We start from the raw sequence: 27,814 nt of genomic DNA, 5'->3' as shown, positions 1-27,814 counted from the left end.
AAAAAAAAAAAAAAAAGAATCAGTCTCTGGGGCTGGAGAGATGGCTCAGCGGTTAAGAGCACTGACTGCTCTTCTGAAGGACCTGAGTTCAAATCCTAGCAACCACATGGTGGCTTACAACCATCTGTAGTGAGATCTGACGCCCTCTTCTGGTGTGTCTGGAGACTGCTACAATGTACTTATGTAAAATAATAAATAAAATCGGAGCGAGCAGAGGTCCTAAAAATTAAATTCCTAGCAACCACATGATGGCTCACAACCACCTGTATAGCTACAGTGTACTCATATACATAAAATAAATAAATCTTAAAAAAAAAAAAAAAAGAACCAGTCTCTGTAAGTGACTGCAACTAAGAAGTAGACTTTGCAAGGTAGCAGGATAGAATAACAAAATCAATTGTATTTTTGTACTCTGATGATGAATATTTTGAAGTGACTTTGTTTTTAAAGTAGTATAAAGGGCTAGAGAGAAGGCTCAAGGCTCACTGGCTGTTCTTGCAAAGAACCCGGGCTTGGTCCCCAGCACATGGCAGTTCACAAGTCTCTGACTTCACTTCCAGGGAATCTGACACCCTCTCCTGGCCTCTGTGGGTACTGCACTCACATGGCATACATACATACATACATACATACATACATACATATATGTATACATATATGCATACATACATACAGGCACTCATACACATAAAAATAAATAATTTTAAAAAGACAAAGTGGTCTCGTTTACCATATGAAATTAAAAGGGAAAAATACTTAGGGATAAGATTAAACAAAGAGGGGAGGTGCAATACGTATATTCTGAAAACTACAAATACTGTGAAAAGAAATTAAAGGGATTTGGATCTTTGTGGGGTGGAAAAGCTGGTTTTGAAATGGTGGGTTACATCTGTGGAACTGTAGACAAGAAAGCACTTGTAGGGAGACCCCTGAAGCTGAAAGATGTCAAGCAAGGTGTGACCAAGCAGAATGGTGGGCGGGAGTAGGGGAGTCCTTTCCTCTGTCTCTATCAGATAAAGATAAAGCTAGAAATGCTCCCGAGTACATGGGAAAGAGTGGTCTTACATGGACAAGTTGACAGTGGCCCCAGAGCAGATGCAGGAGAAGCAGAAGCAAGTGGAACAAATCCTAAAGAATTTAAAACCCATAAGTAGAAAGCCAAGGACCTCCACAAAACCTGGATACAATTACCACCCATCACAGAATCCTTGAAGTCAGCGGCACCCAGGAGCCTTGGGGCCCCAGTTGTGAGGCAACATCCAGGGGCAGGAAGCCAAATCACTTGCGGTTTCTTTGGTATTTTCCAGAAACACACTTCTACACACCCAGACCTCTTCTTCCAGGACCACACCTTTTAAAACTGTACCCCTTTATTTTGGAGCTTGATTAATGCAAGACTATCTTATTTAGTCTTTAGCTTGGCCTGGAAAGTTCTGGACCTATCCAGGGATTTAAAGCTATTCTGTGAGGCCATGGAAAGAAGGTTTTTGCTTATGAGTTGCATTTCACACTCTGAGACCAGCCAGGTATCTTTACCTGGATAACACCATGCACCCCAGAGCATGAGATCCTCAAGTCAGCTGGGACAACCAGCCACCAGATCCTCTGCTTGATGCCTTGCCAATTTCCCTCTAGTATCAGACTTGTACTGTTCCATTTACATCCCAGAGAAGTCACTCTCAGCTCTGTGACCCCTTGGTCACTGGACCAGTGAGACCACACAGCCATCTAATCCAAGGATAGAAGCTACATTTTGTTCCTGAGACCACAGCTAGCAAGCAATCCCTTCATTTAGTATAGCCCATATCTGCCAAGGCAGACATTACTAATTGATCACACATCTTAGTAATGGAATCTTAGTGCTGCAAGCCTGATGACTCTCAACTCGGGATGACAAGCATATGTATTCAGAGCTGCCATGCCAAATGGAACTATTTTGGCATTCCTAACCTAAGGACATCTCATGAGTTACAGAACCAAAGTATGGGAAGACCATGGTATCTGTTTGAGAGAGCTGGGATGTTTGAAGACCTATCTGTATCATGTGAGGACCGAATTGTGTATGCTACTGCTATGAAAGTCACTATTCATGTGGCTACAAACAGAACAGTGAAGCTCAGAGAGAAAATCCAAGAGTTAAGTTCAGGCTGTCACACATAAAATACAGAATCTTTTTGTTTTAAAGACAGGGTTTCTCTGAGTAGCATTGGCTGTCCAGGGATTCCTGTGTAGATCAGGCTGGCCTTGAACTCACAGAGATCTGTCTAACTCTGCCTCCCAAGTGCTAGGATTAAAGATGTGTGCCACCACTGCCCATCCAGAATAAAGGTTTTTTTTTTAAAAAAAGTTATTAGATAGGTCTGAATGTTTTCATTATAGGCTGTTGTGTTAAGACAAAAGACTCAGTATGTGCATTATTAAAATTATTAAACATGACTTTTTTAGAAACAGAAAAGCTAACATAAAATTTATATACAAATGTAAAAGACACAGATTCGCTAAAATAATCTGTAACATTAAGAGCAAACTGAAGGAGACTAGCAAGACAGCTCAGCTGCTGAGAGTGATGGCTACTCTTCAAGGGGACTGGAGCTCAGTGCCCAGAACCCACTTAGGGAGGCTCACAACCACCTGTAACTCCAACTCCAGGGGATCTGACGCCCTCTTCTGACCTGCGTAGGCACCTGTAATATTGCATACATATGTACACATAAATTTAACTTTTTTTTTTTAAACTTTGGGTTTTTTTAAAGGATAAAGTGAGGAGTTTTAACATTCTGTTTCAAAAGTTATTACAAAAATCCTATAATCGAGATAGTACAGCACTGCCATAGGATAGAAAGTTAAGTGTGTGGGAGAGAGCTGACCTCTATAAATAAGCTCTTACATTCATAAAGAACTGAATTCAGCACAATACTGAGATAATCCGCCAGGAAGAACAGTGACGTCAACAAAAGGTGTTTGATGTAAAGGGACAATGGTGGGTCCTTACCCTATGGCACACTAACCAATTGTATTTCATGGCTCCTGCTAGTGGATCTGAAGTGTGAATGAATTATTTCATCTATTTTAAAATAGTAATGGGGAAAAACATCTTTTGGCTTGACCTGGTGGAGGGAAAGAGTTTGAGTTCGAGACAATATGGGATTTGGGTGGGGGGAGGAGAGAGGGAGGAAGAGAGAGGGAGAGAGTAAAGGAAGGAGAGAGAGAGAGAGAGAGAGAGAGAGAGAGAGAGAGAGAGAGAGAGAGAGAGAGGAGAAATCGTTTAAACAGTCACCACGCCTTCTTCGTTAAACAGCAAATGACAGCTGACGCTATGTATCAGGAGGGCTCAGAGGACCCCCACACTGGGCTCAGGAGTCAGCAGCAGCTTCCACGAAGAATTCAAAGGATTGGGCAATGGTCTATGGCCACGGTCGAGGCCTCACGACTCATGGAAGGAAAGCTGAAGATAAGGAGTGGATCCCCATCACCACGCTGGACCACTTGGACAAGGACATGAAGATCAAGTCCCTGGAGGAGATCCACCTGTTCTTCTGCCCATTGAGGCATCCAAGATTACGGACTTTTCCCTGGGCGTAGCCCTAAAGGACGAGGTTCTAAAGATGCCAGTGCAGTAGCAGACTCTGACTGGTCAGTGGACCAGGTTCAAGGTTTCGTAACTACTGGGGACAACAATGGTCACATTGGTCTTGGTGTTAGGTGCTCCTAGGAGCCATTATCTTGGCAAAGCTTTTCATTTTCCCTGTGTACCTAACTGGGGAAGAAGGTTAGCAAGCCCCACACTGTTGGACACAAGGTGACAGGCCTCTATGGCTCTGCTCTAGTGCACCTCATGCCTGCCCAGTGGTACTGGCATCATCTCTGCTCCTGTGCCCAAGAAGTTGATGATAAGCCGGGTGATGGTGGCACACGCCTTTAATCCCAGCACTTGGGAGGCAGAGGTAGGAGAATTTCTGAGTTTGAAGCCAGTCTGGTCTACAGAGTGAGTTCCAGGACAGCCAAGGCTACACAGAGAAACCCTGTCTCAAAAACGACAACAACAACAACAATAAAAAAAAAAGAAAGAAAGAAAAGAAAAAAGAAAGAAAGAAACTGATGATAACGGTTGGTATCCGTGACTGCATTCAGCCAGGGGCTCCACTGTGTGTGTGTGGTGGGGAGCGGGCAATGTTGCCAAGGCCACCTTTGATGCCATCTCCAAGACCTACAGCTACTTAGCATTTCCACCTCCCCACACCCCACTCTCCCCCACACACACCCTGATGTCTGGAGAGAGTCTGTATTCACCAAGTCCCCTTATCAAGAGTCCACTGACCATCCTGTGAAAACTCAAGAGTTTTCATTCAAAGGGCCCAGGCTCCAACTGTGGTTACCACACAAGGATTTTATATTAGAAAAATAATAAACTGTCACTCTGGTGAATCAACTTGCTTTTCTGTGTCTTATGACAGGAAGGGTCAAGAAGGAATCTTCTGGAGTGACAGAAGCCACCCCTACCCCCAGTAGGGCGGTTGTTGTTCATCCATACCCAGTCACCGAATCAATTGGCCTGGAGATTTAAAGTCTGTGTATTTCACCGGATGTAAATTTTACCTCGATTAGGATTCCATTTTGCAAAGCGTCAGCTCCAAGGAATGCCGTGGAGCTACTTGTCTTGTTTCTTCGCTGTAAGCTTTCAGCGCTTAAAAAAAAAATTAAACACTTGTCTAAGTTACTTTAAAATCTTTAAGCTTTGAAAAATTAAACCAGTTTCAATTTGCAGCTTTGTATTATTCTTGTAGAACGAGGCATCAACCCCCCCAGCCCCTCCTTCCTTTCCAGGAGTGTCCCGAGGGTCTTAACAAGGAGACCAGCGGGAGGTCCCTGGGCCGAGTCTCCCGGAGAGAGAAGCAGAGTGTTCCCTATCACGGGGCTACTGCACCAAACAGAGAATCTCTTTTTTAAGAAAAGAAGAAAAAAACGGGAGGGAAGAGAAAAAAAGTAAATCAGACTCTCAAAAGATTCTGTTTCTGAATGCTAAGGCTTATTTGCATATCAAAATTGCCTCCGGATGGTAGGCAGAATTAGAAAATTAAGAAAGACCGTTAGAAGGAGAGAAAGAAGTCAGGCAAACTCGGGGGTGTAAAAGGCGCTTCCCTCTATCGGGACAGCGGGACAGCACGACAGCATTCGTGAGTAAAAGAACAAGACTCCCGCACCGTAGTGGCTGAATTTGGACAAGACCATTGCTAAGAATGCATTTACTAACTCTATGATAAACACATCTCTTTTATTAAAAAAACAATCCACATCCATACCACATGACTCCCTCTAGTGGATCTAAGAAAATAACCAGACTTACGATGACGCCATCCATTTTGAAACAGTAAAAGAAATTGCTCCCCAAAATAATCTCTCTGACCAGTGAGTTCCCCGACCCCACGGTCACTACAGAGAATTAATTTTACTTTTGTGGAAGTAGGATTTCCCACACCCTTTCCTTCAAAGAAAGGGGTACTTCACATTCACCCGAATAATTAACCACTCATACATCAGAGAATGATAGACATTTCAAACACTTTACACCAGAGGTTTTTTTTTTTTGGTTTTTTTTTTTTTTTAAGAAACCTGAAGATTATTGGAGGTAGTCTGATCCTCGATCGAAATCATAAATATTCAAAGCATTTCACGGTGGCTTTTGAGTCACACACAAATGAAAGCACCCTGGCAATAGCTGGCTTGCCCACCCGACACTCCAAAGTGTTCGAAATTGGGTTAGTGATCATTTTTAATAAGCCATCACCCTGCTTGCATTTCTACTTTTGTGAAGTAGATCTTCAAATATCACCAAATTATTCCTCAGACCCTCAAATCGCACACGCTGTTTAGAAGTCTTACTTTATCTTGCCCCAACAGCATCCTGCATTTGAGGGCACATATATAATATATAAGTAACAAAGTGACACGTATTCATTGGCCTGACATGGGAGTTTCTCACCACTCAGGCACAGATGCCGCAGCAAGGAAATGGGAAGTTAACAGGGATCAAAGATGTGCCATTCAAAGATGAATTGAGTTCATCTCTGTAGGCTAACACAAGTGACTTCCCCCCCCCCATAAGACAGGAGCTCATGATGTAGCCCAGGCTAGCCTCCAACTCCCCCATCTTCCCACCTCTTCCTCCTGAATGCTAAAACTACATGTGTGTGTATGTCTCCCAAGTAACATTTTGCTAAGTGCACACCAAACCTTGTTTTTTATTGGTGTGTGTGTGTGTGTCTTATTTTCCTATCACAAATAACAATGGATACGAATACCCACTCTTGAAAAATAAAGGGCTTGGGAATGAAAAGTCATGTAAGAAATGAGAGCACTTACAGAAGTGAACACAGATAAAAATTCTGATGGAGAAGTTTGTGGTTGGTCTGGTGCTGCTTGTATTCAAATGCTAAATTCTGTACACCAAAATCTGGTTGCTCCCAGACAAGCAGATCTTCACGTACACCAGCTTTTATTGTATAAATCCTGACCCCAAGTTATCCCTGACTGGTTAACAAAGATGCCTACAGCCTGGGCTGGGCAGAAGGGCGGGGGCAGAGCAGAGGTTCCTGGGCTTGTGGTCTCAGGCAGGGACCATGGAGGAGAGAAAGAGGGAGGAAGATTTCAGGAGTAGGTGGATGGTGAGCACATGGCCAGGAGGCTGGCCTGTTGGAATAGGAGTGGCCCAGGAGGAACATGTCGAGTGGTAGCTCAGGATTATTGACAGAGAAGTAGATGAAACAGCACAGAGTTGTTATCTGCCCAGCTCTATGCTTTAAGGCTTCTTATAAATAGAAAGGCTTTTGTAGCTTTTATTTGAGAACCGTATGGTCTAAGTGGGGTAAAAAAAAAAAAAAAAAACCCAGGAAAATATTTACTACAACAGAAGTTGTCTAGCCCTGGAAAATAACATTTGGGGGTAGGGCACATCTGTGATTCTAGCATTTGGTGAGTTCAGGACCAGCCTGGGTTATCTCATGAAACTGTCTCAAAAAAAACAAAACAAATAAACAAAAAAACCCTATCTGGATTAGTTAACTAATTAGTTCAACCAAATGCCATTACCTTTGTTTCTTGTTAGCTGCTGTTTCTCTCAAAAAGACACATTTCCCACCCAAATCTAACGCTACCACTATCGACAACCCCACAGAGGCCCAGCTACCTAAAATGGAAATGCAAACATAATGTATGGAAATATTCTCTTAGAAGGCATCCTTAAGGCTTCCCATGTATTAATGTATTAGTTTGCAAACATTAAGATCAAAGCCACAGCAACAAATACATCCTAAAAAGTTTTTCGTCAGATTTTTATTAACGATATACAAGTAGCGCGACATAAAAAATTAATAGGCTCAAGTCTTGAAATGTCAGAGCCAACGATCTGTGCCTGCGCGTCTCCCCAGCTTTGCTTCAGTCACGCTGGCTCTGGGTCTTCTTGCCTTGAGCTACTCAACGTGATTTTTTTAAAGGAGAAAGAAAGGTTAACAGATGGTTTTAGAGCCCCCTGATCTGCTACAGTAAGTTAAAAAATAGCAAAGAATAGAACCCAAGGTGTCAAAAACGCAAGGCCCAAACTCATAGATGTGTAATTTCAAGCCTTTAGGCTCACCCAATAAACTGTTAAATATTCAGTTTTAGATTAAAAAAAAAAAAAAGCCTACTGTAAGTTAAAAACGAATCAACTCCATTGACTTACAATATTACTAACTTTTTCATTTTGAAAAGAAGTGTTAGACAGGGTGTTAATCCCAGCACCCAGGGGAGGGACAGATACACAGGTCTCTGTGAGTTCAGGACTAGTCCAGTCTATAGAGAGAGTTCCAGACTAGCAAAGGTTATATACTAAGACCTTGTCTCAAACAGAGCTGGAGAGGGCTCAGCAGTGAAAAGCACTTGCTGAAGAAGAGTGGACTTCATTTCCCAGTATCCATGTCAGGCAGCGCATGACCACCTGCAACTCTAGCTCCAGGAGATCTGACTCCCTCTTCTGGCTTCCTCACACAGGGCACTCCCTCATCCAGACACACACACACATACAGGCAATAAAGACACACACAGAGGCAATATAATAGACACACACACAGGCAATAAAAACACATACAAAGAGACATACACACAGAGACACATACAGCCACACATATAGTCAATATAGACACACATACAGGCAATAAAAACACACACAGGCAATAAAGACACAGACACATACACATACAGACACACACACACAGGCATTAAAGGGACAGACACATACGGACACTCACACACAGATGCAATAAAGAGGCATACACATGGGCTGGAGAGATGGCTCAGCGGGTAAGAGCACTGACTGCTCTTCCAGAGGTCCTGAGTTCAAATCCCAGCAACCACATGGTGGCTCACAACCATCTGTAATGATATCTGACGCCCTCTTCTGGTGTGTCTGAAGACAGCTACAGTGTACCTACATATAATAAATAAATATATGTTTAAAAAAAAAGAGGCATACACATACACACACATAGAGCTATACACATACAGACACACACACATGCACACACGTACATGCACAGACACGTACACACATGCTGTAGGATATTTGATCACATTGTGAACCCCAAGATTGTGAACTAGAAAAATCTTGTGGTATGACTCTCAGCCCTAGCACACACCTTTAATCTGAGAGCTAAATAAAGTCAATCCTACGTCAAGGGCAGAGCAAGCAAGCAGCTGGCAGGGGTGAACCTTCCTAAAGAGAAAGGAGGGACTTTGAACTGAAGGGGATTTAAGATGGCTGGAGATGGAGAAAGACATTCCTTCTGGGACATCAGTGGAGTAGGAAGGTCAGCTGGGTGCTTTCTCTGTCTTTCTGAGCTTGCAGGTTTTCACCCCAGCATCTGGCTCCTGAGTCATCATTGGTAAAACCAAACATTTTGTTTTTGTTGTTGTTGTTTTTTGTTTTTTGTTGTTTTGTTTTGTTTTTCAAGACAGGGTTTCTCTGCGTAGCCCTGGCTGTCCTGGAACTCACTCTGTAGACCAGGCTGGCCTTGAACTCAGAAATCAGCCTGCCTCTGCCTCCCAAGTGCTGGGATTAAAGTCGTGTGCCACAACTGCCCAGCTAGGATTTAGTTTTTAAAACAATACACACATACACGTACAGAAACATACACACATGAGCAAGCACACACACACACACACACACACACACACACACACACACACACAAATGTTAAAAGAAGTCCATTTTTGTCCATTTTGGCCTGGAACTCCCTATGCAAGCCAGGTTGGACTCAGGCTCAGATCTTCCTGTTTCATCTTCCAAAGCTCCAGGATTGCAGGTGTGTGCCAGCATGCCCTGACTCCTTTCCAGAAAGCTCAGTGGGTCAGATAAAGCAGGAGTCCCAATGATGCACAAAAAGAAAACCGCAGCATATATTGGCACTTCATGACTCTGAAACAGTCTCATAGTGTTAAAATGTCCAGTGTCCCAACCTGTGGGCAGTGAAGTCAGACCTTAATCACTGTCTGGCATGTGTATCCCAGAAATATAGACAGATGCTCCAGGAGTCAGAACGACCTCCACTGTCTGTGTATGCTGACACATCACAAATCTGAAGAATCATAAGAAAAAGAAAACATGGAGCCGGGCAGTGGTGACGCAGGCCTTTAATCCTAATACTTGGGAGGCAGAGACAGGTGGATTTCTGAGTTTGAGGCCAGGCTGGTCTACAGAGTGAGTTCCAGGACAGCCAGGACTACACGGAGAAACCCTGTCTTGAAAAAAAAAATTCTGTGCTCATTTAAAAAAAAAAAAGACACACACACAGGCAATAAAAACACACAGAGACACATACAGCCACACATATAGTCAATATAGACACACATACAGGCAATAAAAACACACACAGGCAGCATATATTGGCACTTCATGACTCTGTGGTTCTGTGTGGCTGTATGTGTCTCTGTGTGTTTTTAGGGCTAGAGAGATGGCTCAGCGGGTAAGAGCACTGACTGCTCTTCTGAAGGTCCTGAGTTCAAATCCCAGCAACCGCATGGTGGTTCACAACCACCCATAATATCTGATGTCCTCTTCTGGGGTGAAGACAGCTACAGTGTACTTAAATAAATAAATCTTAAAAAAAAAAAAAAACAAATAACAAATCAAGAAAACACAGATGAAAACTAAATACTGGGGCTTGGAGATATGACACAGTGGTTACGAGTGTGTACTGCCCTTGCCGAAGACCCAGATTCAGTTCTGAATACTGACATCAGGCAGTTCAATGTTGCCTCTGTCTCCAGCTCAAGGGGATCTGATGGCTCTGCATGCCACCTGCACCTGCAGTTGTATACACATACAAATACATACACACATAATTAAAAATAATAAAAATTAATCTCAGAAAATATGAGCTAGCTGGAGTGGCTCCCACCTGTAATCCCTGAGCTTGGGAGGCTGAGGTAGGGGTTATACAAATTCAAGGCCAGCCTGGGCTACAATAGAAAAAAAGAAAAATGGGGTGTGTGGGGAGATATATTTTCAACTTCACATTTCCAAAGAAGAAGCCTGCCTGTGTCTGTCTTTTAAAAAAGATTTTTTTATTTTCTATTTAGTTATTTATTATGTATGTGAGTGTTTTACCTGCATTTTTCTGAGTGTACCACACGCATAGCTGGTACCATGGAAGGCAGAATAGGGACTTAAATGGCCTGGGACTGGAGTTACAGACAGGTGTGAGGTACCATGTAGTGCTTGGAACTAGACTCACAGCCTCCACAAGAGCAGCAAGTGTCCCTAACCACTCAGCCACCTCTCCCGCCCTGTTTCTAATCTACATTCATTAGCAACATATTTTTAACAGACAGAATGAAGAACACCTATACTAAGCCCACGTAGGCCCACTCAGAGAACAGTGATGGAGACCACCATTGGAGGACAATGTGAGCACTGACACCAACTTGGAGTTGTGATGAGAGATCATGGGTCAGTTTTTGTCAATTTGAAACAAGTTAGGCTCATCTGGGAAGAGGGAACATCAGTTGAGAAATTGCCTCCATCAGACTGGCCTATAGGACATTGGCCTATGGGACATTTTCTTGATGGATGACTGAAGTGGAAAGCCCCGCTGAGGTCAGTGCCATACCTTGGCTGCTGGTCCTGGGTTCTATAAGAAAGCAAACTGAAGAAGCCATGAGGAGCAAGGCAGTAAGCAGTATCCTCCATGGGCTCTTGCATCATCAGTTCCTGCCTTGAGTTCCTATCCTGATGTTCCTTCATGGTGGACTGTAAAACTGTAAGCTGAAATAAGCCCCTTCTCCTACATTGCTTTTGGTCATGGAGTTTATCATAGCAATGGGAAAGTAAGGCAGGATGAAGAGGAGGCAGCTTCACCTTTGTAGAACAGAGAAGTCCCTTTTGCTGGCCTGGGGCAGAGACAAAGATCTCCATAACCATCAGCCAGGCCTAGCCGCAATGACTGCTGCTGGCAGGAAGACAAGAGAGAGCAACTCGGTAGAGACAAGAGATCACAGTACATGGTATCTATCTATCTATGAAACTATCCAGAAGAAGGTGTGTCTTAGAGTTTCCATTGCTGTGAAGAGACACCATGACCAAGGCAACTCTTATAAGCGACAACATTTAATCAGGGCTGGCTTACAGGTTCAGAGGTTCAGTCCATGATCATCATGCCAGGAAGCATGGCAGCATCCAGGCAGACATGGTGCTGAAGGAGCCAAGAGTTCTACATCATGATCCAAAGGCAGCCAGGAGTAAACTGACGCTGCACTTCATGGAACTTAAGCACCAGGAGCCCTCAAAACCCCTACACAGTGACACACTTCCTTGAACAAGACCACACCTCCTAACAGTAGCACTGCCCATGGGCCAAGCATATTCAAACCACCACAAAGTGTTAAATTTTAAAATAGTGAATTCATTAAATAAGAAATGGAGGGGAAGAAATTGAGTGGTCTAGACAATGAATGGGACAACTGGGAATCTTTATAAATGACATTTCCAGAAAAGATGAATCCACAGGGAAAGAGAGCAGACTAGTTGGGGGTCGGGAGAAGACCTTGAAGAGGAGAGGGTGGGGCTGGGGAGGGCTGACAGTGGGCACAAAGGTTTCTCTTGCAGGAAATAATAAACATGTCTCAAAAACAGCTAGATGTAGTGGCAAGACAGCGTCGTAAATACACTACACAGCACTGAATTATGCATCGTAAGATGATTAACAGACAAGTTTATATCATGTGAATTATAACCCAATAAAACAAAAATTTCAGGCAGCCCAGAATAAGCACTGAGATCTATTGCACAGCAGGGTGACTGTAGTCAATAATGATGAATGCTGTACTCCAAACTAACCAAGAGTGTCTCTTCCAAACGTCTTACCACATACTCAAAAAAATAGGCTAGGGGCTGGCGAGATGGCTCAGCGGGTAAGAGCACTGACTGCTCTTCCGAAGGTCCTGAGTTCGGATCCCAGCAACCACATGGTGGCTCACAACCACCTGTAATGAGATCTGACACCCTCTTCTGGTGCATCTGAAGACAGCTACAGTGAATTATACTGGAGCGAGCGGGCCGGAGCAAGCGGGTCAGCAGAGGTCCTGAGTTCAATTCCCAGGAGCCACACACATGATAGCTCACGGCCATCTGTACAGCTATAAATAAAATAAATCTTTAAAAAAAAAATAACACTATGCAAAGTGATGCCACTGTTAACTAACTTGATCTGATCATTCTGGGTTATATATATATATATATATACCAAAACACCATATTATAACCATAAATGCATACAGTCAGAATCTGTCCATCAAAAAATCATGTTGATGAAGTTACTTAAACTTGGGAATCATCACTACATATGTGGTATTTGTTTACTTATAGTTATTAGTTTTGAGGCAGGGTCTTATTATATAGCTCTTTTTTTGCTTGGTTTTTGTTTGTTTGTTTTTTGTTTTTGGAGACAGGGTTTCTCTGTTTCACCCTGGCTGTCCTGGAACTCACTCTGTAGACCAGGCTGGACTCAACAACTCAGAAATCCACCTGCCTCTGCCTCCCAAGTGCTGGGATTAAAGGCGTGTGCCACCACTGCCCAGCACTATATAGCTCTTATTGACCTCATATTGACAGTGATCCTCTTGCCTCAGCCTCCTGAGTGCTGAGATTATAGATGTGTATATGAACCTGACTATAGATGGTATAGTCATGGGTCTGGGTGGGCATAGTGGTACACACCTATGATCACAGTGCTCAGGAGGCTGAGGCAGGAGGATCCCAAATTCAAGTTGGCCTGAGCTACCTGGTAAGACTATCACCAAAACCAAAACTTCCAGTTGAAGAGTTGGAGATGATTTTCCAAGGTATGGTGGTTTAATGAAAATGGCCCCCATATGCCCACAGTGCATAGCACTATTAGGAGGCCTGGCCTTGTTGGAGGAAGTGTGTCACTGGGGTTCGGCTTTGAAGTCCCAGATGCTCAAGCCAGGTCTAGTGTAGCACTCTCTTCCTGCTGCCTGCCCATCCTGATGCAGAAACTCTCAGCTCCTTCTGCCATGTCTGCTTGCAAGCCACCGTGTGTCCTGCCACAACAACAATGGATTATATTATCTACAAGCCAGTCCTAATTAAATGTTTTCCTTTATAAGAGTCGCTATGGTCATGTTGTCTCTTTACAGCAATAGAATCCCTAGCTAAGACACAGGGTCCTTGGGAAGTGGTGCAGAGGGGAAAGATTTACTATTAGAACATCTTGTGCCTTTGGAAGACTGAGACAGACACTGGCTCCATGTTTCTGTGAATCTCAGTTCTCATGAGGACTCAGGAAAGGAATGGGGCAAAGATCCTCGGCCTCCTCCCACTTTAAATTTGACGATGATGGTGGAAAAATGGCTCAGTGGTTAAGAGTACACTGGCTATTCTTTCACTCTTCCAGAGGTCCTGAGTTCAAATCCCAGCAACCACATAGTGGCTCATAGGTATCTGTAATGGGTTCTGATACCATCTTCTGTCATGTAAGCGTTCATGCAGATAGAATATGCATGTAAATAAATGAATCTTTAAATTCAAGGGTGATAAACTACCAGGAAATGAATTGAGTTTGCTTTTACAGTTCTGTAAGTCCGGAGCCCAGGACAATTTTAGGTCAGTCTTTGTAGCTGTGTGCCTGAAACACCTCTGTGACTAATGCTGATACTGGGAAAATGTATTCATTGCTTGTAAAATGATAGACCTGGTAAAAAGGGTATGGGTTTTCCTGGGGTGGGGGTGGGAGAGCAGGTAATTAGTCTACAAAGTGCTAGGATTTAGTTGGATGGACCAAATAGCAAGACAGACATTAACACCCGTCGGTGTAGACACTGCTCACCAGGAAAGGGCAACAAATTTGCAGAGAACAGTTTTGAAGAAATTGAAAATGGGAATGGGTGTTAAGATAACCAAAAGAAAAAATGGGAGGGAGAGGAAATGAGGGAGACAGGGAGAAAGGGAGAGGGGAGGGGAGAAGAAGGGAGGGAAAAGGATGGGGAGAGGAAGGGGAGGGGAAGGGAGGAGAAAGGGGAGGAAAAAGAAGAAGGAAAGGAGGGGAAAAAGGGGAGGGGGATGAGGGGGAGGGAAAAGAAGAGACAGAAAAAGAAATTAGAAAGAAAGGAAGGAAGGAGAGGGAGAGGAAGAAAGGAAGGGAGAGAAGAGAGGAGGGACCAGGGTAGAAAAAATGTAACCCCTAAAGCCATCCTACTGGCTCAAGACCACAAACCAGGGATTCTTTGGGACTTTTTTATTATTATTATTACAGGGTTCAGCACATTCCAGAATGAATTGTTTGTTACAAACACTCTCCCACTTAGGAAGTTTGGTGGAAGGGAGGCAGGGCTCCTTGCCTGACCTCATTTAAGAGGCGGTATCCACATTCCTCCAAGTTTCACGCTTTAATCTTCCAAACTCCGAGCTTCCCAAGGCAGCTCAGCTTTCATCACGGCTTCTCTCTGGTCATGCCTCTTACGGTTCCATAATATTTTTAAAAGGTAATGCTAGTAGAGTTTAAGGCAGTTGTCTCCATTTTCCATTAACTAAAGTGTCCACACTCCTGATGCCGGACTGCGGAGTTACCAGCGCACCAACAGTTTAATTTTAAACCTATTTCCCCATCCTCATGATTTCAGAACTTCACCCATGGCACTGTTGCATGGTAACTTTCTGTTTTAATTAAAGATGTTAAATTGGCAACAGGCAGCGCTTTACTTTCACATTAGTTTTGTTAATAAAACAAGGGGGGGCAGGGATGAAAAGTGATGTGCCTGCGCTCCAGAGATGGCTCAGCTGTTAATAGAACTTGTTGCTCAGGTGGCGGATCCAGGTTCGTTTCCCAGTACCCACTTGGTGGCTCACAACCGTCTGTAACTCTAGTTTCAAGATCTGACGCCCCCTTCTGGCCTCTTAGGGAACTGCATAGACATGGAGTGTATGCATACATGCAGGCAAAACACTCATACACACAAAATAAAATTTAAATATCTAAAAAAAATTGGAAAAGTGTACCTTTGGATAACATCAAGACTTAAAGCACATCTTTCTCTTTCTCTTGAGGGGACAAGAAGCTAAAAATCTCCACACGTGACAATTTTAAAATCACAAAAGGAAAAAAAAGAAAATACCTTGTTTCCTCTTTGTTTTTTTTTTTAGACAGGGTCCCAATATGTAGCCCTGGTTGTCCTGGAACTCACTCTGAGTGACCATAGGCCAGACTGACCACCAACTTACAAAGATCCTCCTGCCTCTGCCTCTGGAGTGCTGGGATGAAAGGTGTGCACCCAGCTTTAGTGGATAATCTAAAGCCAGTCACAGTGGAACACACCTGCAATCCAGAGCTTAGGAGACCGACGCAGGAGAACTTATGTGAATTTGAGGGTGGAATGGGCTGTATAGTGAGTTTCAGATCTATCTCTGCTACAGTCTACCCCCATACACATACCCTACAATATATATATATATGTATATATATATATATATGTATGTATATATATACACATATATATAGCAATATAATAATTAGAAGAAGATGCTCTGATTTTCAAAACACCAAATATAACCTCCCCAAACCCAAAATAAAGTTTTAAAATAATGAGTACATCAAGGTGGCTGGAAAATGAACCATCCCCACAGACTCGTGTGTCTGAGCCCCCATCCCCAGCTTGTGGTATTTGTTTGAGGGGAAGCTGTGGGGCCTGGCTGATGGAATCAGTGACTAGGGGTGGGCCTTTGAAGACTAGACTCGAGTTCATCCTGCCTTGCCACCTGCTTCCTACTCTACCATGACGTAGGAGCCACACTCTCAACTGTGAACTCCAACACCTTTCCTGCCACAGGGCACTGAGACTATGAGCCAAAATAGGTAGTCACACTTCAAGGTAGTCAGACTAATGCCAAAACAACTCACACACACACTGACTAAAAAAAAAAAAAATTTAGAAAACATAATTTTTAGAATATTATTTTAATTTTTTAAAAACATTACTTATTATTATTTATATGAGTACATTGTCACTGTCTTCAGACACATACCAGAAGAGGGCATCAGATCCCATTACAGATGGTTGTGAGCCACCATGTGGTTGCTAGGAATTGAACTCAGGATCTCTGGAAGAGCAGTCAGTGCTCTGAACCACTGAACCATCTCTCCAGCCCAATACTTCAATTTTTAATTCTGTAGATATTAGGAGATAGGCAGGTAGTACATGTGATTGCAGCATCCCACGCTGTAGCCCAGGCTTAGCTCCAACTCAGACTCCTCCTGCCACAAGCTCCCGAGTACTGGAACTAGAGACTTGAAGCTGCTGCCCTGACTCAAATCACTTCTCACTGGACATTGCTTACCTGACTTCTGTTTTACTTCTCCCTAAGCTCTGTCTAGAATACCAGACATCAAACGGGTCACATTGTCCTACTAACAGATCTTCCCCAAAGTGACACAGACACCATGATCTCTCTCTCTCTCTCTCTCTCTCTCTCTCTCTCTCTCTCTCTCTCTCTCTCTCTCTCTCTCTCTCTCTCTCTCTCTCTCTCTCTCTCTCTCTCTCGCCTGCTTCCAAAGCATCATCCAATCACACTGAATGGCAGCAAGTGGCACTTCTGAGGCCAATCTATCCACTTAGTGCAGGGTGACCTGCCTCCTTTAGCATTTAGCAATCAGAGTTCCAAATAGCAATAAACTCCCTGCTGAGCCGGCAACAGATGAAAAAAGGAAGAAGAAGGAGGAGGAGGAAGAGGAGGAGGAGGAGGAGGAGGAGGAGGAGGAGGAGAAGAAGAAGAAAAAGAAGAAGAAGAAGAAGAAGAAGAAGAAGAAGAAGAAGAAGAAGAAGAAGAAGAAGAAGAAGAAGAAGAAGAAGAAGAAGAAGAAGAAGGAAAACCTGGAGTGGGAGTGGGAACCAAGATGCCTTTCTTTTATGGCACTTTGAGATAATGGCTTTATTGCCAAAAGCCATATTAGCGGAAGACAGAATCTCCTGGCTGGCTTTGCATTCAGCGACACCCTGTTTATGCCCAAGAAGACTCAAGTGCCTGTGGAAAATGAATCTGAAGGGTGGCCCACAACGCTGATCTGCCCACCCAGCACACACAGGGCTTAGGTCCTCAAATCAAAAGGAGGCAAAAGGAATCCAGGGAAAGGGTGGGTCCTGACCCAAACTCCAGAATCAAAGCATCACAGTTCCAAGCCCTGTGATGACCTGAGAGTCACCCACAACTCCCAGGCCTGCCCCAGAAACTGCCTTTCTTTCTTGACTCAACACAAACAGATGGAAAACTGCTAAAAACGGCTCAAATATGTGTCGCTTTTACAACGTTTATGTGGCTCTCGAAAAAAAAAAAAAAAGCCTCAATTGACTTGCTTGCTTGCCGCGTCCCAGTTCTGTCAAAATCTCTTACTTTTTTTGTTTGTTTGTAAGGGATTTGCGTGGGAGAACCAACCATTCCGGGTATGTCTTTAATTGCTATAATTCAGAAGTCATATACTTCCTTTCAAAGACTTTTGCCAAAGGAGGCAAGGGACAGGGAAATCTCTAGAATTTAAAAAATTTAACATAAACCCCGTTTTTTAAAAAGTTGGAGCTTTTTGTTGTTGGTTTTGTCTGTTTTGTTTTTATGAGTATCAGTGCCTGCATCTATGTATGGGTGCCTCGTGTGTGTGGTGCCTGCTGGAGTCAAGAAGACTGTGCCTAAGTCCTGGAAACTGGAGTTACAGGTGGTCATGAACCACTTAATGTGAGTGCTGGGAACTGAACTCAGGACCTTCAGAGGAGTAGCAATCCCTCTTAACTGCTGAGCTATCTCTACAGGTCCTAAAACCCATTTCTTAAGATGGTCTTTAAATAAATAAAGCTGGGCTGTAGAGACTCATACCTTTAATCACAGCAACTCAGGAGGCAGAAGAAGGCATTTCTGAGTTCGAGACCAACATGGTTGGTCTACAGAACAAGTTCCAGAACAGCCAGAACTACCTAGAAAAACCCTGTCTCGAAAAATCAATCAATCAATCAATCAACCAATCAATCAATAAATACATAAATAAACAAATTCAATAAAATAAACAAATGATAAATGAATAAAGTAAAAATAGGGGGCTAGAGAGATGACTTAGCGGTTAAGAGCACTGACTGCTCTTCCAAAGGTCCTGAGTTCAAATCCCAGCAACTACCTGGTGGCTCACAACCATCCGTAATGAGATCTGATGCCTTCTTCTTGTGAGTCTGAAGACAGCTACAGTGTACTTAGATATAATAATAAATAAATCTTTAGGCCAGAGCAAGCAGGGCCGGAGCAAGCAGGGTCGACCAGAGGGAGCAGAGGTCCTGAATTCAAATTCCCAGCAACCACATGGTGGCTCACAACCGTCAATACAGCTACAGTGTACTCAAATACATTAAGTAAATAAATAAATCTTTAAAAAAATAAAATTAAATTAAAAATAGGGGTGGAGAGATGGCTCCGCAGATAAGATAAGATAAATACAGTAGTTCAGTTCTTAGCACCCAGGCCTGGCAGCTCACAACCACTTGTAACTCCAGCTCCAGGGGATCTGAGACTCTCTTCTGTCCTCCATGAACACCTGAATGTTTATGTACACATAACCCTATGCACGTGCGCACACAAACACACACAAATAATAAAACAAAAAAGGAACAGGGGAATGAATATGGCCATAAAATTTCATCAAACAGCCTGCCAGAGAGCCTCTGATTCCCTGTGTGACCTATGGAATTCCACTAAACCTCTATCTTATATCCATAGGACAAAAATAAGTCAATATACTTATACCTCACATACCAACTACGAGGACCGAAGGGGGACTTTGTACTCACTGGTATTGACCTGCTTTCTGCTATACATGAGGTCTTACTAGGTTGGGTTGGGTTCTGGGGTGCTGGGGATTAAACACACTTGCCTTGCACACGCTCAGAAGTGCTCTGCCCACCTTTTCCCCCAAAAGGCATATCATTAAAATGAATGCAAATAACAGCTTCCTACTTCTCACAAGGTGTAGGTGTCCTAGTTAGCTTTAATTGTCGACTTGACACAGCCTAAAGTCATCTAAGAGAGAATCCTTGATTGAGGAATTATTTAGGTCAGACTGGCCTGTAAGCTCGTCTGTAGGGCATTGTCTTGATTATGAATGGATGCAGGAGGGCCCAGCCCACCGTGGGTGCCACCATCCCTAGGCAGGTGGTACTGAGCTATGTAAGAAAGGTAGCTGGGCATGAGCCTGAGAGCAAGCCAGAAAACAGCATTCCTCCATAGTTTCTGCTTCAGATTCCTGCTTTGACTTCCTTCAACGATGGACCATGACCTGGAAGTGAAAGATAAATACCTCGCCCCACACACCAAAGTTGTTCTTGGTCAGAGTGTTTTATCAAATTAATAGAAAGGAAAGAAAACATCAAAATGAAACCACTCTTATACCTTCTTTGGACATCATCACCACCCTACCAGACCCGGGGAAAACCCGATGCAAGTGAAGTGCAGGCCAATGGTGGAAAAGAAAAGAGGAGGGTCATCACTTGGATCCAGAGTTCCCAAAGGCTGAGTGCTAACGCTAAGGGGGAGGGGCAATGCAGAGTGCTCAGAGTTGATTGGCTCCTAAGAGTTCTGGTTCCATCAGTAGATCTACCCACTGGTGAATTGAGAGCTGAATGAAGGCGGGGCCTTGCTGAAGAAGATCGCTGGAAATATGCCTTTGAAAGGTGTATCTTATCCAAAGTCAGTCTCTCTCTCTCCAATTCCGTCTCCGTCTGCCTCTCTCCCTCCTTCCCTCCTTCCCTCTCCCTTCTGCCTATCCTTCCTGGCCACTGTTAGGTAAATGGCTTTGCTCCACCACACATTTTCCACCATTATATTCAGCCTCGTCTTTGGACCAGAAACGGATCCATAACCAACCACAGGTTGACACTATGGACCATAAAGTAAACCTTTGCACCCTTAAGTCACTTATCTCAAGCATTTTGTCAAAGTACTAAGATGCTGACGAACACAGGAGGCAAAGAGTACAGCCCCATTGCAGGGGGAAATGTTATGAATAGTGTAGTCGAGGCTGAGGAAATGAGACCTCCAAGGCAGAGCCTAACTGAAGCCACCACAGGAAGGGAAAGCCATATATACATTTTTGTCACCTTATCTTTGCTATTTTCTATCCTTTTAAACTCTTTTAGTATAAAATGAATGTTATTATTATTTAGAAGCAAAAGTACAGAACCTTGCATCTGTCACCAAGGTAGAGAGATAAATCTGTGTGTGGGCTGTTGAAGTGGCTGGGGACATTGACATCAAGCCTGAGGACACTGACATCAAGCCTGGGGACCTGAGTTTGTTCCCAAGGAATGTGGTGGAAGGGGAGAAAATCCTTTTCTAACAGATTTCTCAAGAAAGGTCCACAGAAACATCGTCTTCTGAATTACTGGGACTAATACTAATCTTTGTACTTGAAAGTCTATTTTCCTGGATTAAAAAAAAAAATCTTTGGCTTATTTTTTTTTTAATAGACTATCTTTTTTGAAAAAAGTTCTTGTTGACTTTATTTGGTGTGTATAAACTTTTGCCTGCAGGTTGGATTTGTAGTTCTGCATGCCTGGGGCCTGCAGAGGCCAGAAGCAGGCTTCAGATTCTCTTGGAACTGGAGTTACAGATGGTTTGAGCCTCCATGTGGGTACTGGGAACTGAACCGGGGTCCTCTGCAAAAGCAGCCAGTGCCCTTAACTGATGAGCCTACCTAAATATTTTAGTCAAGTTATTTTGTTTTCCTCAGGCATAAAGTAGTGCTGTAAACAACACAATAATTTAACTTTCTCATGTAAGTTACTGGGTCTTGTTATATATCCAAAGGAATGAAGGGTTTTTTTTTTTTTTTCAACTCCTGTTATTTAACTGGAATGTATCTGGGTGTGGAGCTATGTATACTAGACTGCTATTCTCAGGTCCTGGTAAACCCTTTTGACATATAATTTCAAGTCTCTTTTAACTTCAGGAGTATTTTCTTAAACAAAACAAAACAAAACAAAAGACTAACTTTTATTTATCTTCTATCCTTGCCTCAATTTTTCTTTTGAAAAGATTCTTCTCTTTTTTCCATTATATCATTCATTACATTTATTTGGTTGTTTGTTTACTGTGTGTCTAATCATGCATGCATGCAAGCACACAGGCACACACCACAGTGTGCATATGGCCATCGGAGGTCAACTCCCAGCAATCACTTCTTTTCTGTCATTCTCATGTCGGTCTTGGGATTTGAACCGAGGTCATCAGGCTTGACCACAAGCACCTTTAGCCGCTCTTTTTTTTTTTTTTTTTTTTTTTTTTCAGACAGGGTTTCTCTGTATAACCCTGGCTGTCCTGGAACTCACTCTGTAGACCAGGCTGGCCTCGAACTCAGAAATCCACCTGCCTCTGCCTCCCAAGTGCTGGGATTAAAGGCGTGTACCACCAAGGCGGGCCTTAGCACAGCTCTTATTTGGTCTGTGTTGGATCTCCTTCGCCTGTGTTCAATACTTCCCACTCGGTTGTAGAGTGTCACGGTCTCTTTTCTCATCAATATTTTCTTAACCACTCTTCTGTGCTTGACTGTTATCATCCTCGACCTTCTTGCTTGACTTTGCCTCCGAGTTTCAGCTTTCATTTCTAAACTTTCTTGTTAGCGGTTGCTCAGTTCCGCTGGCCTTTCTAATTCTGACTCACATTCTTTCATGGTTCGGGTAAGTTTCTGAGTGTCTTTTATCTTATATTGAAGAAGGAGCTCACCGTTTTGATTAGTTCTGTGGTCATGTGCTGTGTGTGTTTTCATTGTATAAAAGGATGTAATTCCACTCTTTAATCTCTTCTTACAAATAATAACTAGGTATGAGGGGTGACCTCAATTGCTTGCTCATTTTTGTGTAAAATGAATTTTCCTGAAAAATTAAAAGACAGAGGGCCTCGAGGTGCCTTTTCTCATTTCACATTTCTCCCGACTCACCGGGCTCTGCAGCATTCAGGAACATGGCAGTTTGCTTTTTGGGATTTCCTGGCTCTGTCCCTTCAGCATGGTCACCTAGATAACTGACCATTTTCTCCACTCTGTTCAGTTTAAATTTCATCCCCAAATGCTGCTTCTTGGTGTGGTCTCTCCCCCAGAAAGGATGATTTAAAGGGCCGCTTCCAAGCCTCCTGCAGCCCCCCACCCGGGCCTTATGGCTGGCAGTCAGTGCTCACACCCTCAGACTCCAGCTCTCTTCACCACTGTGCCCATTGCCTCTTCCAGGTAACAACTGCTTGTTGTCCTGGACACTCCTGTTCTTAAGCTAGTCAGCATTCCATGGCTCTGCATTCCTCACACAATACCACCCCAAAATGTCTTCTGATTGGCTTGACACTAGCTGACTATTAATGTCTTCCACAAGCTTGTGTTTTTCCTCCAGTGCTCCTCTTTAAATGATCGTTATTTTAAATTTATTTATTTTGGTTTTCTTATGAGACAGGGGCTCCTCAATAGTCCAACCTGGCCTGGAAATCCCTATCTAGCACACTCTCAAATAAGGCTATGAGTTTCTGGGAACCAGGGGAGCCGTGTGGTGTAGGTGCTTGGAATCGAACTCAGGTCCTCTGTAAGAATAGTACATGCCCTTAACTGAGAGCCGTCTCTCCAGTCCTTCACTTTTCATTTATTATAATCATTGCAACAAGCCAATAAGAATACCAGAGAGCAGTAGCCTCCCCAATGAATGTGGCAGGTATGGTATTAGCACAAGAAGTTTAAATGAACCTAAAATTCCCCTACACTGAGTACCCCAAAAGTACCCTGCTGATATAAGCAAACATCCAAGGTGGTGTGGCTTTGTTGTTTTTGCTTTGGGTCTTAGTTAGGGTTTCTACTGCTGTGAAAAGACACTATGACCAAGTCAACTCTTATAAAGGAAAACATTTCATTGGGGTTGGCTTACCATTCAGATGTTTAGTCCATTATCACCATGGTGGGAAGCGTGATAGCATGCAGGCCAATATGGTGCTGGAGAAAGAGCTGAGAATTCTACATCTGAATGGGCAGGCAGCAGGAAGACACTGAGAAACACTGGGCCTAGCTTGAGCTTCTAAGACCTCAAGATTACCCCTTAGTGACATACTTCCTCCAATAAAGCCACACCTACTCCAACAAGGCCACACCTTCAACAATAGTGCCACTTCCTGCCTGCCTATGAGGCCATTTTTTATCCAAGCCACCACACTTTGCTTGCTGGGTTTGTATGGTAGCTTGAATATGCTTTGGTCCATGGGAAGTGGCACTATCAGGAAGCAAGCCCTTATTGGAGGAGGTGTGGCCTTGTTAGAGGAAATGTGTCACTGTGGAGGCAGAGCTTTGATGTCTCTTTTATGTGCTCAACTCTGGCCAGTGTGGTCCAGACCCTCCTCCTGGATGCTTGCTCCTTCTGACTGCTTTTGGGTCAAGATGTAGAGCTCTCAGCATCTCCAGCACCATGTCTGCCTGGATGTTGTCATGTTTCCTGCTATGATGATAATGGACTGAACCTCTGAAACTGTAAACCAGCCTCAATTGAATGTTTGCCTTTGTAAGAGTTGCCTTGGTCACAGTGTCTCTTCATAGCAATAAACCCAAACTAAGACAATTTGCTTCAGTACCTCTGTTAGACGTTCAGGCCTGGTGCCTACAGTCTTTCCATCCCCTCAACGGTCCTTGAGTCTTGGGAAGGTAGTAACACCTTTATTTTTTGAGACTTAGTTCCTCAGTGGACCAGGAGTTTGCTATTTTGGCTACACAGTTGGCTAGCAAACCCTCAGGATCCATTTGTCTCCACTGGCTAACACTGGGATAACATGTAGATATGGCCACCTTTACACTCTTTACATAGACGCCAGGGATCCAAATGCAGGTCCTCACATTTGGTCAGCAAGCACTTTACCCACTGAGCCATCTCATCAGTCCCTGAGATGTTTCTGGATTAAGTTTCAGTTTAATGTTTCTTAGTTGAGTCTATGTGTTATGTCTGAGAGTTCGGGGATCAGGGAGATGCTAAACCATGAGTCAGGGCTGCTGTGGTTTGAACAGGGTATACTAGCACCAGCATACATGGTGAAGCCTCATTCCCACATTGGTGATACCCAGGTGAGAAGGCCTATGACGGAGATAATTACCTGTCTCCCTGAAGTGGCAAGACCGTACCATTATGAACTTGACAGCATACAAGCATGTCCCATTATACCTACTTACTAAAATTGTTTTCCAAAATTCATTATTATTTTTTGAGACAGGGTCTTACTGTTTAGTTCTGGCTGATCTAGATCTCCTATATGGACCAGGCTAGACCTGAGCTATTGAGCAATCCTCCTGGCTCTGCCTTCCGGTCCTCTGCCATCATGTCTACCTCTAAAAACAAATTTAAATATTGAGAATAAAGCCACTACTTCTTAGTGCTGGGCACTTAAGCATACTGGGAACAATGGCAAATGCTTTAGCACTCAACAAAGATTGTGAGTTTGAGGTCAGCCTGAGCTACATAGTGAGTTCCAGACTATCTTGGGCTACATAACAAAGCTTTCCCTTAGCCACCCACTACAAATAAATTGAACTGGAGATAAAGCTCAGTGGTAGAACATTAATGTGTATAAGAAGTGTGTAATGTGTTCCATTTCCAGTAACACATACATGCATATGCACATGTGAACGCACAGTGTTCTTAAGCTACTTCTCTCTCAGGACCAAACAGTGCTGGGTTTTTTTTTTTTTTTAAGACAAAGATTTGACATTTAGTCTTTTTTTTTTCTTTTTTCTTTTTTGATTTTTCGAGACAGGGTTTCTCTGTATAGCCCTGGCTGTCCTGGAACTCTGGCCTAGAACTCCCTATGTAGATGAGGCTGGCCTCAGATGAGGCGCCTGTGTGCAGGGACTGTGTGCTAGGACTAAAAGTGGGTGACAGGATAAAGGCATGTGCAATCATGCCAAACCTAAATAAATTATTTTTCAAAAGAACTTTTTTCTTTTCCTTTTAGTTCTGAACCCTGGTTTATAATATCAACCATCATAAAGAAAAATTAACAAACCAACTGGTTGATGGTCCAGATGTGGAATACTTTTTTTGTTTTGTTTTGTTTTTCAAGACAGGGTTTCTCTGTATAGCCCTGGCTGTCCTAGAACTCACTCTGTAGTCCAGGCTAGCCTTGAACTCAGAAATCCACCTGCCTCTGCCTCCCAAGTGCTGGGACTAAAGGCGAGCGCCTAGCAAGGAATACTTTTTAAAAGGGGGAAACAATGTATCTAAAGCTTAGAAGTAGAGATAACCAAATTCACTCCATCTCAACAAAACCATCAAAGAAATAATGAAAGCCTGGCATTATAGCCTCACATGTCATGGCCTCCACGTTTCCAAAGCTCCTGAAGCACTTTCCTTTTTAAGTAATAATTTTTCACACTATGTAGTCTAACTATGCTTCAGCCCTCCTCCAACTCTTCAGATTCTCTCAGTCTCCTGAGTTTCTGAAATTCTGAATCTTCCAACAGGCTTGGGGTTTCATTAACCAAATTCTGGCATTCATTCGGCAATAATTATAAAAGATTTAAAGAATACCTGTTTGTCATTTGTTTAAAGAAAACATATACCATTTCTTGATGACTCAGCAGGTAATGGAGCTTGTCACCAAGCCTGATGGCCTGAACTGAACCCAGAACCCACATGCTGGAAGCTCCTTAAAACTGTCCACTGACCTCCAAATGCATACCCTTGCATGCATGTTCATGTGCGCGAGCACACACACACACACACACACACACACACACACAGAGTTTTAATGTAGTTAAAAAAAAAAAAAAAGGGTTTCTAGGCCAATGTCTGACACCCTGAGTTCAATGCCTAGAAGCCACATAAAAGTGAAAGGAGAGACCAGACTTCACAAAGTTGCCCTTGACCTTCATGCACACACTGCAGCAGGCATGTACTACCTATCAGACACATACACAATTATAATAAAATTAAGATGTTAAAAATTTTTTAATAGGTTTACAAACTGCATGGTGGAGCACTCAGGTCAAGGCAGGAGGACATCAATTTCAAAGCCAGCCTGGGCTGTCTAATAAGAACTTGTCTCAAAAAAAATAAATAAATAAAATTAAAATACTTTAAGGCCAAGAATATTTTTCAAAAAATATCAGTAGGTTTTAAAAAAAGCTTCCTATCTCCCCAAAATAATGATCAAGTAAGAATATGGGTCACTTCACACTCAGTTACTTAGAAGATCAGGGAGAGACAGCCCCACATCAGATGAGGGACACAGGTCTCACTCACAGCGCTACCAGTCATGTATATGTAAGAGCTCAAGGCGCTGGTCTCCCTGGGGCTCAATCCATCTGATAGTGGAGTTGTTACCCAAAAGGGCTTTTCCATTTTGAGAATCATGGAATCTGTTTTAGAAGTTGGAGGAAAACGGATCCATAAACACAAACACGTGCCTTCCTTTCACTGCCTTCTGATGTTTCCATTTGTGGCATTTGAATTGGCTCTCTCTGCCTAGACTAATAAGATGATTTTATGGGAGACCTCAGATAATCTAGATTTGCAAGACCCTGGTGCGCTAAATCCTCTCTAACCAGAAAAAGAAAAAAAGAAAAAAAACCTGGAAGAGAGAGGAATAAACACAGAAATCCCCTGAGAAGAAGAACCTGGTTGGAAACAGCCCGTGGCCTTCAGCAGCTGTGCGATCACCCACTCATACAAGCTCACTTTAAGACTATGGCGGAGGAGGGAGAAACCTCCCATGCTGCCTGCGTTGTACTCAGCCACAGCTGTAATGGAGGCAGCCCTCCGGGGGAAAATAAGAATGAGATTCTGGAAACTGCACGAAGCGCCTCATAAAAGAATAGAAAACACGTTAGAGAAAAGCTCGATGTCACCAAAGAAACAGCTATAATGGGGGGCGGGAGGGACGACGACTCTCCCCTAACAGCACGGGAGGGAGGGAGGGGGGAGGAGGGAGGAGACCATGACCTCTCCAGTTGCTCCGCTGCAAAAACTCAAGGCAGAGACAGAACTTGTCTGCGAGGAATATGTGAGAAATGAGTGCTCAGCATGGAACCCTAGAGAGTGTTGGTCACAAACCTGGGATATTCACAGATGTAAGAATTGTCAGAGTGATGGAGCTCAGAAGAGTCAGTGATGTTACTCAGCCAACATGCTTTGAGGAGTGAATAGGGCGGTCACAGAAGTGAAGGTCACAACCAGGGAGGAAGCCAGGTCGGTTGGCACAGCTGCTCCCAGCTACTCCAGGAGGCTGAGGCACGAA

General features: G+C 43.4%; 1 pseudogene; it reads left to right on the top strand.

Annotated features, from left to right (window-relative positions):
- Positions 1-3,399: 3,399 nt before the first annotated feature.
- Positions 3,400-27,814, top strand: part of LOC116101192 — a 97,857-nt pseudogene continuing 73,442 nt past the window's right edge.

This window comes from Mastomys coucha, unplaced genomic scaffold (assembly GCF_008632895.1).
Source record: "Mastomys coucha isolate ucsf_1 unplaced genomic scaffold, UCSF_Mcou_1 pScaffold21, whole genome shotgun sequence".
In the NCBI taxonomy this organism is placed as follows: Eukaryota; Metazoa; Chordata; class Mammalia; order Rodentia; family Muridae; genus Mastomys; species Mastomys coucha.
The sequence above is the reverse complement of the archived record's forward strand: the minus strand, read 5'-3'. Positions and strand labels throughout refer to the sequence as shown.